The sequence below is a fragment of the Cheilinus undulatus genome, linkage group 24 (genome assembly GCF_018320785.1).
Source record: "Cheilinus undulatus linkage group 24, ASM1832078v1, whole genome shotgun sequence".
Classification (NCBI taxonomy): domain Eukaryota; kingdom Metazoa; phylum Chordata; class Actinopteri; order Labriformes; family Labridae; genus Cheilinus; species Cheilinus undulatus.
The window spans coordinates 17,310,028-17,320,783 of NC_054888.1; positions in this window are offsets into that span (position 1 = coordinate 17,310,028).

A 10,756-nucleotide genomic window follows, 5' to 3' on the forward strand; every position below is an offset into this window, starting at 1 on the left:
CCTGCGTCTGCTCTGGGCTCACCACAGAAAAGACTTGTGCATTTGCTCTTGAAGAAACTTGCATCTCTTTTCTTTTTACTTCCTCTTTTATGTCCTCTAACAATGAGGAGATGCTGCTCTTATGCAGAGTCACCGGGGTGTAAATGATGCAAAAGCACTCAGAAAAGGATAAAAAGCAAAGTTTAAAGGGGGTATCTGACATGTGGGAGTGCTTTGTTGAGAAGAAGATGTTTAATTATGTCATATTTATTCAACTTTCTCTTTTAAATCTGTAAAAATCTACTTTTATTAAGGCTGCATGTTTAGATCTGCCTGTTTTCTGTTTGAATCTCAACAGGAAGAAGCCAGAGCCTCCTGCAGACATGGAAACATCTCATTACAGACATAAAACTCCACTCTTACTCTGATTGAACTCCAGGTCGAGAGCCGCTGTAAAGCTAAGTGACCATCAACTCTCTTTGGCCCCTTTTGACTTGATCCATGTCACTCTGCCGTGTGTCTGGAAATGCTTTAGACCGTGCAGGATGTAGAGAAAGTTCACAACATAGTCATCACATAGCACTTAAATACTGATGTTTTTTCATTTGTTTAGGGTTTGAATGAGGATTCAGTGGTACAGTGGGAGCTGAAACCAAGCTTAAAGAGCAGGAAGGAGTTGGAGCTGTCTGTATCTCAAGTTTGGTGATATTTTCACATAAATGAGGATGATTCAGGTAGGGTAGACTGAAAACTTTGCTCTGCTAGATGCAGGTGAGAAGAGATCAGGAACATCAAGTGAAAACAGAAAAGAAATTCAAAATATTTGTAAAATTTTAATGGTATTATTTAGTATTCAGTCATATTTGTACTCTATATTGGTGAGTACCCAAACATCAGTACTCGCTTCTGCTCTAAAAACATTGATATCAATGCATTCATCATTCAGATAAGTAAAATACTAAATTTCTTCCTCATAAATCTGGTTTTAAGCCATTTTCATGGATTCCAGATGCAGTCAAATCACGGCAGAGGAAGAAACAAATGCGGCACATCACATAAAAAGACACATACATTAAAAAGCTGCTGCTTTTTGCATTTCAAGATGTAAATGTAAAAGAAAGTTGTTATTTAGTCTAATTTATTTAGTCTTTAGTCTAATTACAACCTAACGTTGTTTATCTATTATAAAAATTCACATTTTATGCTCATTTTAACCTTCCTGGGTCCCTCCAGAAAACAGGTCCCTTCAGAAAAAGTACGATAAAAATCATATCAATTAATATTTTTTCCACTTTTAAAGCTTAAATATTTTAATCAGCTTCAGCCCTAATCAGAAGTATAACGTTTTAATAATTTTCTTCATACATTTTACATTTTAATGTTATTTTTGTCATAATAGTACCTTCTGTTTCAACAAGAAAAATGCAAAATATAAATTATGAATTGCAGAGTGGAATATTTGGGCTTTTAGAGCCTTGTATATGTAATAAATTATATCAACACTGATTTTGTTGCAGCATTTTTTTTTTACATTACAGATTTATATTAAAAAAAAAAACCTCACACTTACAATCCTTGGAGCCCAAACAGGTCCTTGGAGAAATAGTGCTAAAAAATCATATAACTTAACTTTTTTCTGTCTTTTAAAATTTAAATCTTGTAATTAGCTTCAGTCCTAATCAGAACTATGAAGTTTTTATTCATTTTTAAAATATTTGATATACTTCAAAGAGGTCCTGGGCCCCCGGAGGGTTACGATTATTTGCCACCCAGGCTGACCACAAATCTGGTGTTTTGTTCTAAAACTTGAAATGTCTGCTCATTTATGCCAATGATGGCTATTTTTTCTAGATGAACCTTTGGGCTTTTGTGGCTTTTTTGGCATGAGATGGTGGGTAGAGTCAGAAACTGGGTAGAGAACGAGAGAAGGTTGGGAATGACCTGTAGGAAAGGAGCCACAGGATGGATATGACTCTGTTTCATGTACTACCATAATCACAGGGCTGTTTCCCTAATGACACTACTTTTTAGGTCATTTTAGTTTATTAAGGCACCTTATGATGGTCAGATTCCTTTTGTATAACCAGTGAAATGCCCTCTAAAAGCAGCTGATACATCAAAAAAAAAATTATGCAAAAAGGCCTGAGAAAGAGGCCAGCTGTCATATTTTTCAATACAAGTTTTAAGATAAGTTAAACTTGTATTGATAAGTTTATCTATTTCAGTGTTTCTTTACAATCAGCAAGGGATAAAGGATATTGGATAAAAAGGGGCAATGCAATCTCCTGTCTGTCTGCAATATGTATTGCAATATGACAAAATACAGGAAGCTATTCCAGAGAAATGATGCAACTTTTTAAAGGCTTAAATATGGGCATTAACGTCAGTATGCAATCATATTCAGTTACTTTGAACTTCATGTCTTTTATGTCAGGCCTGGAGAAAAAATGGATGCACAATACTACTTATTGATATTACGATAATAATATGAAGCTTGATATATACCTAGATAACAAAAAAGTATAGCTGATAGCAACATGCTTGTTGTGAATCCAAAACAAATCAAGCGTTTTATTTAGCACTAAAATGTCAACAATGGTGCGAAAGCATGTTAAATGTCTAAATGCTTAGTGAGAGAGCATTTCCCATTTATTAGAAATAATTTGTTGTATTTATCGTGATAAATCTGCCGTGTTTATTAGGGGAGCTCATATTACAAAAGCAATGAAATGCGATTTATTGTGCAGCCTTAGAGACAACACAGTTAGACTGTCAATAAAACATGGACAAATGGAGAGAAAAATGGAGAGAGAGAGACATCTGAAATCCTGTAAAGAAAATCATTAAATGGACGACCGGCGGTCTAATCTGGGCCAAAGCCTCTGTCATCTGTTCCATCCTAATCCACATATCTACAGATATGTCATTATGACGTTTTGACGAAGATAAAAAACATCTTCATGCCTTTAAACAAAGGCAACACAGCAATGCAGAGGTTTCTAGATGCATTGCAGCTCTGCAGAAAAATACATTTTTGAGTGAGTGAGGAAGCTGTCAGTCTTTATAGATGCTGTTTTTCTTTACATTGGAAATATTCAGCAACCTCTGAGCCTTTAATTCTAATTTCTAAATCATACATTTCTTTGCAGATGGAAACCTATGAACATAGAGTGCAAAGAAACAAACTTGCGCTCTCTTAATTTTCCTCTCGTCTTTTATTTATCAGTGAAGGTCTCATGTGCTATGTTCAGAGTTTGGATGGAAGCCAGTACAGGGATTCATTCTGCCCTCCTGCTAAGCAGACTTGGCCTTAAACATAATGAATCCCAAACACAGTTTATCTTCAGTATTTACATGCTTCTGTGTACTCTCTGACCTCCTTTTAACAGCTAAATTATGCAAGCAAACTGCAGAATTTCTCTCAAGATTTAATGCTCTAAAGTTGAGATATTGTTTTATCGAAGCAGCCTTTTTTGGAGTTCAGGAGCAGTTTGGCAAAAGGGTGTTTCTCTTTGGAAGAGGGGTATTTAGGAAGTTGTAGAGGGTGTTTTTAAAGCATGATAGTCACATTGAAGGTAAAGTTTGTACAGCCATTCAAAAAATGCTTTAGGAGATATAAAAAATAACCATATTGATTAAAAATCCTCAACATTTTCTGCACATTTGAAGTAAAAAATCATATTTGATTCGAGGATTTAACACTCTTATCCATATTTTCCATTGTTGATTAATATTATGTGCTCTGTTGTATTAGCTGATAATAGAGACTCATTGGAGAGGGATTTGATTGGTTCCTCTTGTTGTTTTTAATCTTGAAAGAGAAGACTGCAGATGTATGCAGCTGCAGCATAACTCATCCATGAAAAAATTGGTTCACTTATGATATCGCCAATATGTTCAGCCCACGTCCAGGGAGTTCTCCCCATGTTCATGTTTGTGCTCCAATTAAGGGTGAACAAAAGGGAAATTAGCGTGCATATAGGGCAGCAGAGGGGGAGTACAGAGGGTGACCTCAATGATCCATATGTTTAACACGAGATCTGTTTAAAACAATTCACTTCTGCATGGAGGAACACTTTCTCAAATCTTTCCCCCAGTTCACATTGAGTTCAAGAAGAACAAAAACCTCTTGGAGACAAAGTTTGTGACACGAAAAGCAACAGGAAGAAGGACTGAAGGGGAAAGGAAGATGAATAATTGCTGGCATTGGTCGCTCCTGTCAGAAACGGTAACTGTGGGCAGATCGAGTTGAGGAAATCAAGAGAAGTCCTGAGGATTTGGCCCTCAGTTTACTGGTATATGAGCAGCTCTTGTCTCGTCTGGCGCAGGCTTTTGTTGTATGTGGTGCGGTGCAGTGGAGTGGAGGGGGGGGGGCGTCTACCCCATCGGCCTTCCTATACGCCACTATGACAGTGCTCTCGAGAGCTGTCAGCCCACATCAGCAGCCCGGCATCCTGATAACTCAGTCCCAATCAAAATCAAAACTCCGGCCACCACATCCTCACCACAACCAGTCAAATCAGAGAATTCAACGAGCGAAGACGACATGGGGAGCAACTATCGCCAAGTGGCTTCAAAAGTACCTCACAGAGCACTACATGTTGGCATACAATTGTCCACACTGAAGGGGGGTGGGGGTTCCAGTGAGTTGATGCTGCTTGCATTAGCGTAGAGCTCTTTACAATGCAGGCACACCATGTTGTGCAATGAATGCGGCGCTAAGAGCTGAGCGTTAAGTCGGCCATTTTAGATTTGCCACAATTTGTAATGTGAGATCACCGCTTGTCACAAAGTCATGGCTTCCATACGCCGAGCTTTCGCAGAGCATTCATGCAGAATGAGTCCAAAGCATAGCCCCATCTCCTCCCCTTTTCTAGCTGATCGCTCTGGTCATCGGCTATTTTTTGGTTTCGCCACGTACCGTAAGACTTTCACTGTTAATCTCACAGGAAAATGATAATCTTTCTACCCAAACAAAGGAGCCACTCATCGGCGTATAAAATCGAATACAGTGCTTATGTTTTGAGGTAATGACGAATGACATTTTTGGTCTATAAGTGCTGGAGAATAAGGCCATTAGCAGCGCTATTAGCAGCCTGACGATAATTGGAATAATGATGTTAGGGGCGAACTGATGTATCAGTTACACTGACCACCGTTCTGTCAATTCTATGCTAAAACAGGACAATCTAGCTCCATAGTTAGCATCAGAAACACTGCAGATCTTTTGGTTGATTCATGCCCTTCACTCAGACATAATTACTCTACAAAAAGACAATGAACTCCAGAACAATGAAAATCAAAAGAACCCCAAAGCAGAATCGACAGAGCAGAAAACTGAGTATTCTCTCAGGAAAACCAAAATATTTCATCACAGCATGTCGCCGCCGTATTTGGGCGCGCAAGGGGCAACTTCTGAAACGTCAACTAGATCTGCTTGAAATAACATTGTTAAATAACAAGTCAATAAGTCGTTTTGTGTCACAGCTCATTATGAGGGTAATGATTTCTCCGGACTCGGTAACTTATCAAGTTAATTAATTATTGAACGGCATTACCTAACTCAGACCGGACTGGGTAACAAGCAAGTTTGGCACAGTTTGATGCCCATGAAGTCAAGATACCATTCATGACTCAAATAGATTCTCTTGGTCTAAACATTTCTGAACATGAATAATGCATTTGAATATCAGCATTCCTGGAAAAGCAAACTTGGGCCTTGAACTTGCCAAATGGTTGAACATGAGAGGCATAAAAGAGGCTTTACCTTTATGTAGCGCAGGATACCGTAGATGACGACCACTTTCAACGTTGCAAGATTAAAAATTGCAAAGGGAAAATGATTTTTTTCCCCTCTTCCTTTTGCTCTGCCCAGAACAAACTCTGCAGCCTGATTGGTCAGAACCAGAGGGTCACATGAGCGACCACAGGAACACGTGACGGTTGTCGGAATTATATGATGAAACGAAAGCAACTGGCAGCCCTCAGTGAGCACGGTTTTTGTTACTGCAGTGCGATACTCTGCTTGCCGTACTGTTTGGTGTCAAGTGTAAATAGGCCGTATGATGAGGCATAATCTGGGTGACCATCACCCACCGCCCTGTCAGCTGCCCCCCTTCCTTCAGCTGCAACAAAACGGGGGCATGCCCAGTGAGGCACGCGGGCATTGCGGGGGTATGTCTGGGGATGAGGTGGTCTGAATCAGAATTGTAGCCTCTGGGGTGTTCGTCTTTCCTGGGGGAGGGTTGAGCATCCCCAGGAAAGACAAAAACTCCACCGATACATTGCCCTTGTTGTTGTTGACGAAGCTTTACCGTCTACCTCCTCGTCAAATGTTTAAGTTGAATTTTAAACATGGAAAGGCATGCATAAGGACAGTTTGGAAACTTTTTTTTAGCTTGGTGAAACCAAGCAATGCACAAACCTCCACAGTGCACAAACACCACCATGACATGCATTTCCTCTCCAACCTCCCTGCTTTTAATCTCTTCAAGTGTGTGTTTGGTGTGTATTTGTGCATCTTTCCATGAATGTGTATGTGCAGAATTACAGAGCTTTGGAGGCATCCCATCCAGATTTTCCAATCCAGCACAAATCCAGCCCTCATGTCAGATGGACAGTTGTGTGCAGGGCTTAATCTGACATTATTAGGGTTGGATGGCAGCAGCAGAACGTTTAAGGGAGATGCCTGGTAAAAGCAAACAGTGGGGTTGTTGGCAGGATTAGGGGCAACACTGCAGACAATGGAAAAAGTATTCCACCTTGTTGTTGATTGTTCTCATTGAGCACAGATGCTCACAATGCAAATCCAATGCTAGTCATTCATGAAACACATAAGGACTTTCATGTATTTACCTATTCAACAAAAATGGTAACCATGCCTTTACCTAACCATCCGACTGTAAAATGGCCCATGGGATAAAATACAAATAGAGCATTAAATTTGCTCCACATTGGATCATAAAAGGAAGAGTGTGTGTGGTAAAATGGAGCACCACGTCAGAGGAAATCTGCTTTATATTCAAACGACACTGTTGGCTCACCTTCAAAACCCAAATCAAAACGGGTGGCAGCACTGGAAAAAAACTCGTTTACATAACATTCTTGTATAATTGAGTAAAGTCTAATCCTTGTTACTCCTAAATGTGCTCTCTCCTTTGAGATCTGGTCTTTAATCTGTCAAAAAATATTGGATGAAGCCGTATTAATGGATCACAAGGCCATAACAAGCCATGTAAATGACTAAATGGAACTACGTAAAGGCTCTACCCATTTTTACCCAACTATTTCAGAGCAAAGAAGTTTTGTTCGGTGGTCAAGCGTTCCCAATCTCAAACCTAACGTCAAACCACTTACCGGTTAAGATGTGGGGAAGCTCCTTACCAGGAGAGAAGAGGTGCAGTCTGGGAGTTAAGGACCAAGATGGCAGACTATGGGCACACTAAAGAGCTGGGGCAGATCCCAGGGCCCTATAAGTTGACCAACCCCCCCCCACTCCAACCCATGGCCTCCAGCAAGGTGATGAACTCTGCCTCATCCAGCTTGTATAGACCCCCCCCCTTGCTTGTTACCACCCTTTCCCTACCAGAGCTTGTCCTAATAGCCACCCATGTGTCCTATCAGGGTGCCATGGTCCTAATGGAGGCAGAAGGGCGTGAAGGAGAGAGTGAGGGAGATCACAGTGGCAGTCAATCCAACTGATTGTTGATGGACCACGGTGACAAAAGAAGGCTGAGTTGACCCCGTTTATAAATGTTTGGCAAATCATACTATTTAAAGAATTTCTGGAACACAGTTGTGTTTCTTCAGTGTCAGAACTTTAGAAAACCTCTTTGAAATCTGGACAGGGAACAGTGGGTGCATTTGTTTTTTTTAAATAGTTAAAGTTTATCTAGATTGGAAAAAACAAACAGTAAGATAACAAGTATAAGGGAAATTTCCAGATAAACTCTTGAACTTCTAAATAGAAAGTGATGGTGGCAAAGTTGTCGAGAGTTGGAGAGGGGTTGCTGATACTGGTTTTGATTTATGTCTGCCAGACTTTTCCTCTGAGATCAATGTTGATTTTCCATTAGTAACCATCAGCACGTAACTATCGACTGTCTGAAAAATGGACTACAGCCAGCTAACAAAGTGGGGTTCCCTAAAACAGAATCATATAAATTGCTTTACTTGGTGACATCCCATTCAATAGTTTATAGTAGCTTATGAAAGTGTCAGTGCATTTCCTGTAAAGCTTCTCTTAAAGACGGTGTTGATATTTTATGATTGGTGCAGTCATGGTTCAAATCTTAAACAAATTTTGTCAAAGGATCCAGAAAGTAGCCTTGTAGTTTCACAGCTAGAGATTGGTGTACCATAAGGCGATGATGTGGGGCTCCTGGTTTTCTGTTGCAACATGCTTTTTCTTTAATCCTCACTTCTACCTGAATGATAATCAACATGAGCTCATCATCATGCTTCTAGATAACCTGGCATTTTTTTTTCCACTCTAAGAACAGATGTAGACATCACCCATCATAAAAGCTTGCAGCTTGGTGTCAACCCATTTAGGGACCACTTTCAGCCATCTCCACTAATAAGATCTAACAGCGCGCTGGTCCTTGTTGTCAAATTTTGTTCAAAACATCTTTATCTTGATCTCTCTCAAGGAAGATTTTTCCTAAAAGCTAGAAGCAGCCTCAGTTTGTAGCGAGATTTTGGGTTGTCACCATTTGGTGTTGTGGAGCTCGTATATTCCTAATTGAGATTAAATGGCAATAATGTCAACTTTTATGCTAATGACACTGCACTTTAGGGCTGGGCAATTAATCGCAATTTGGCCTGCTGCAATTTTCAAATCGCAGAAGTCGCAATATTTCTTTAACTTGAAATCTGTCAAAATACCAGTTAAAAAAATCATTTTTTTGCAGAGATTTTATGCTCATTATGCAAATATTAAGTGTCAGTTTTATATAATGTTTTACAAAAATCCTCCTTTTAGTGTTTTATGTATGTTTTTCTCAATCAAAATGAGTGACATAAGAATGATGATGCCCTTAAACAGAGCCAATAAAATCACTTTTGCAATAAAAAAGTGCAAAAACAGTTAGTTAATTCTGAATAAAACTGATGAAGCCTCGCGTTACTTCATGGAAGTCATACCCCAGCTGTGGTCAGCTGGTAGCCAGCCTCACCTCCTCCACCCCAGCCACCTCCTTTATAGCTTAAAGCTTGTTGCACCCTTATATTCAGATTCCTTCTACTATGGATTAATTGCCTCTGAAATAATTTCATTGTTTTAAATACACATGGTCTTATTTATGGAATTATTTGTTGCTCGAATTTGTCAAAAAATACATAAGATTAACCTAAGGATAATCATATTAAATTGCAATATCGGGGAAAAAAATCACAATTAGATTCTTTTAGCAAATCATTCAGCCTTACTGCACTTAATATTTCTGATAGATTGCTTGATTATATGTGTTTTTCATTGGATAACATTCAGAATTTGTAAGTTTAACTTAGGTGTGTCAGAAGGCCGTTTTGCTGAGCTCACTGTTTTCTCTTCTCATACTCTTTGGCTGTAATGCTCACTTCTACGCTGATGATAATCAACTTAATTTTTCAACTGGGTAATTATTTGCACTCCAAGAGTCTCATCTCAACAAATAAGCTCAACAAATTCAATATTATGAGGCAGAGCTCAAGTAAATTTTGTTAAAAAATCTTAAACTTGAGCTTTCCTCTTGGAAAATGTGTCTAAAATTTCAAAAAACAGCCTCAGTTTGAAGCTAGATTTTGGGTTGATCATGTTTTCCTAATTAGGATTAAATGGCAATAATGTCAATGTTTATGTCAATGACACTGAACATAATATTTATGATAAACTGCTTGATTACTTGCACTCCAAAAGAAGGAAATCATTTCCATTAAATTTCATTCATTTGTTAAATCCCATGTCAATTTTTGCGTTTGCCATCAAAATAAATCATAATTTAAACTTGGGTGTACCACAGGGCACTGTTGTAGAGTTCATTGTTTTCTTTTTCAATTTTGTCTGGCTGTAATCCTCGCTTCTACCCTGATGATAATCAACTTTATTTTTCTAAATAGATGGGCTATTATTTGCACTCCAAGAATGAAGCGTTCTCAGCCATCTCCATGAATAAGCTCAGACAAATTCAGCAGAACTCAAGTAGATAGAAAACCCAAAGAAACTTGACCGATGATTCTCTAATTTTTTTCTGGCCCTTGCAAACCCCAAAACATCTTACATTTGATTTGAAATTATTTCTAAGACAACCGGTCAAGTATATATATTTTTAAGTCTCAGTTTTTAAGTTGAACTTCGGTGTAACACAAGACGTCATTGTGGAGCTCTTGCTTTTCTGTTCTGAGATCAAATGGCATCAATGTTCACTTCTATGCTGATGATCCATAACTTTTATGTCTGATAAATTTAGTTAAATATTTGTGGTCCGAAAAGGGAAGTCTGATTTTCTAAAAGATGTGTTTGGGAAATCTCCTATTTACTATTAAGAAAATTCAGAGTTTCTGAGTTAAACATTGGTGTATGCTGCAAGCTGAGTATGAAAGGTGTTTTACATACAAAAGGAGGCTGTATTTAAAGATAAAGAAAGAAATATCGAAGACCTTTTGAACCCTTTTTTCATTTAATCATGTCCAACAATCTTCTTTTATGCTGCTAGTTTATCCCCGATAGCCATAAGAGGAGCACTCTTGTCTCTTGGGAACAATAAATGTCCCTCAAGTATTCACGGTGCTCTAAAAA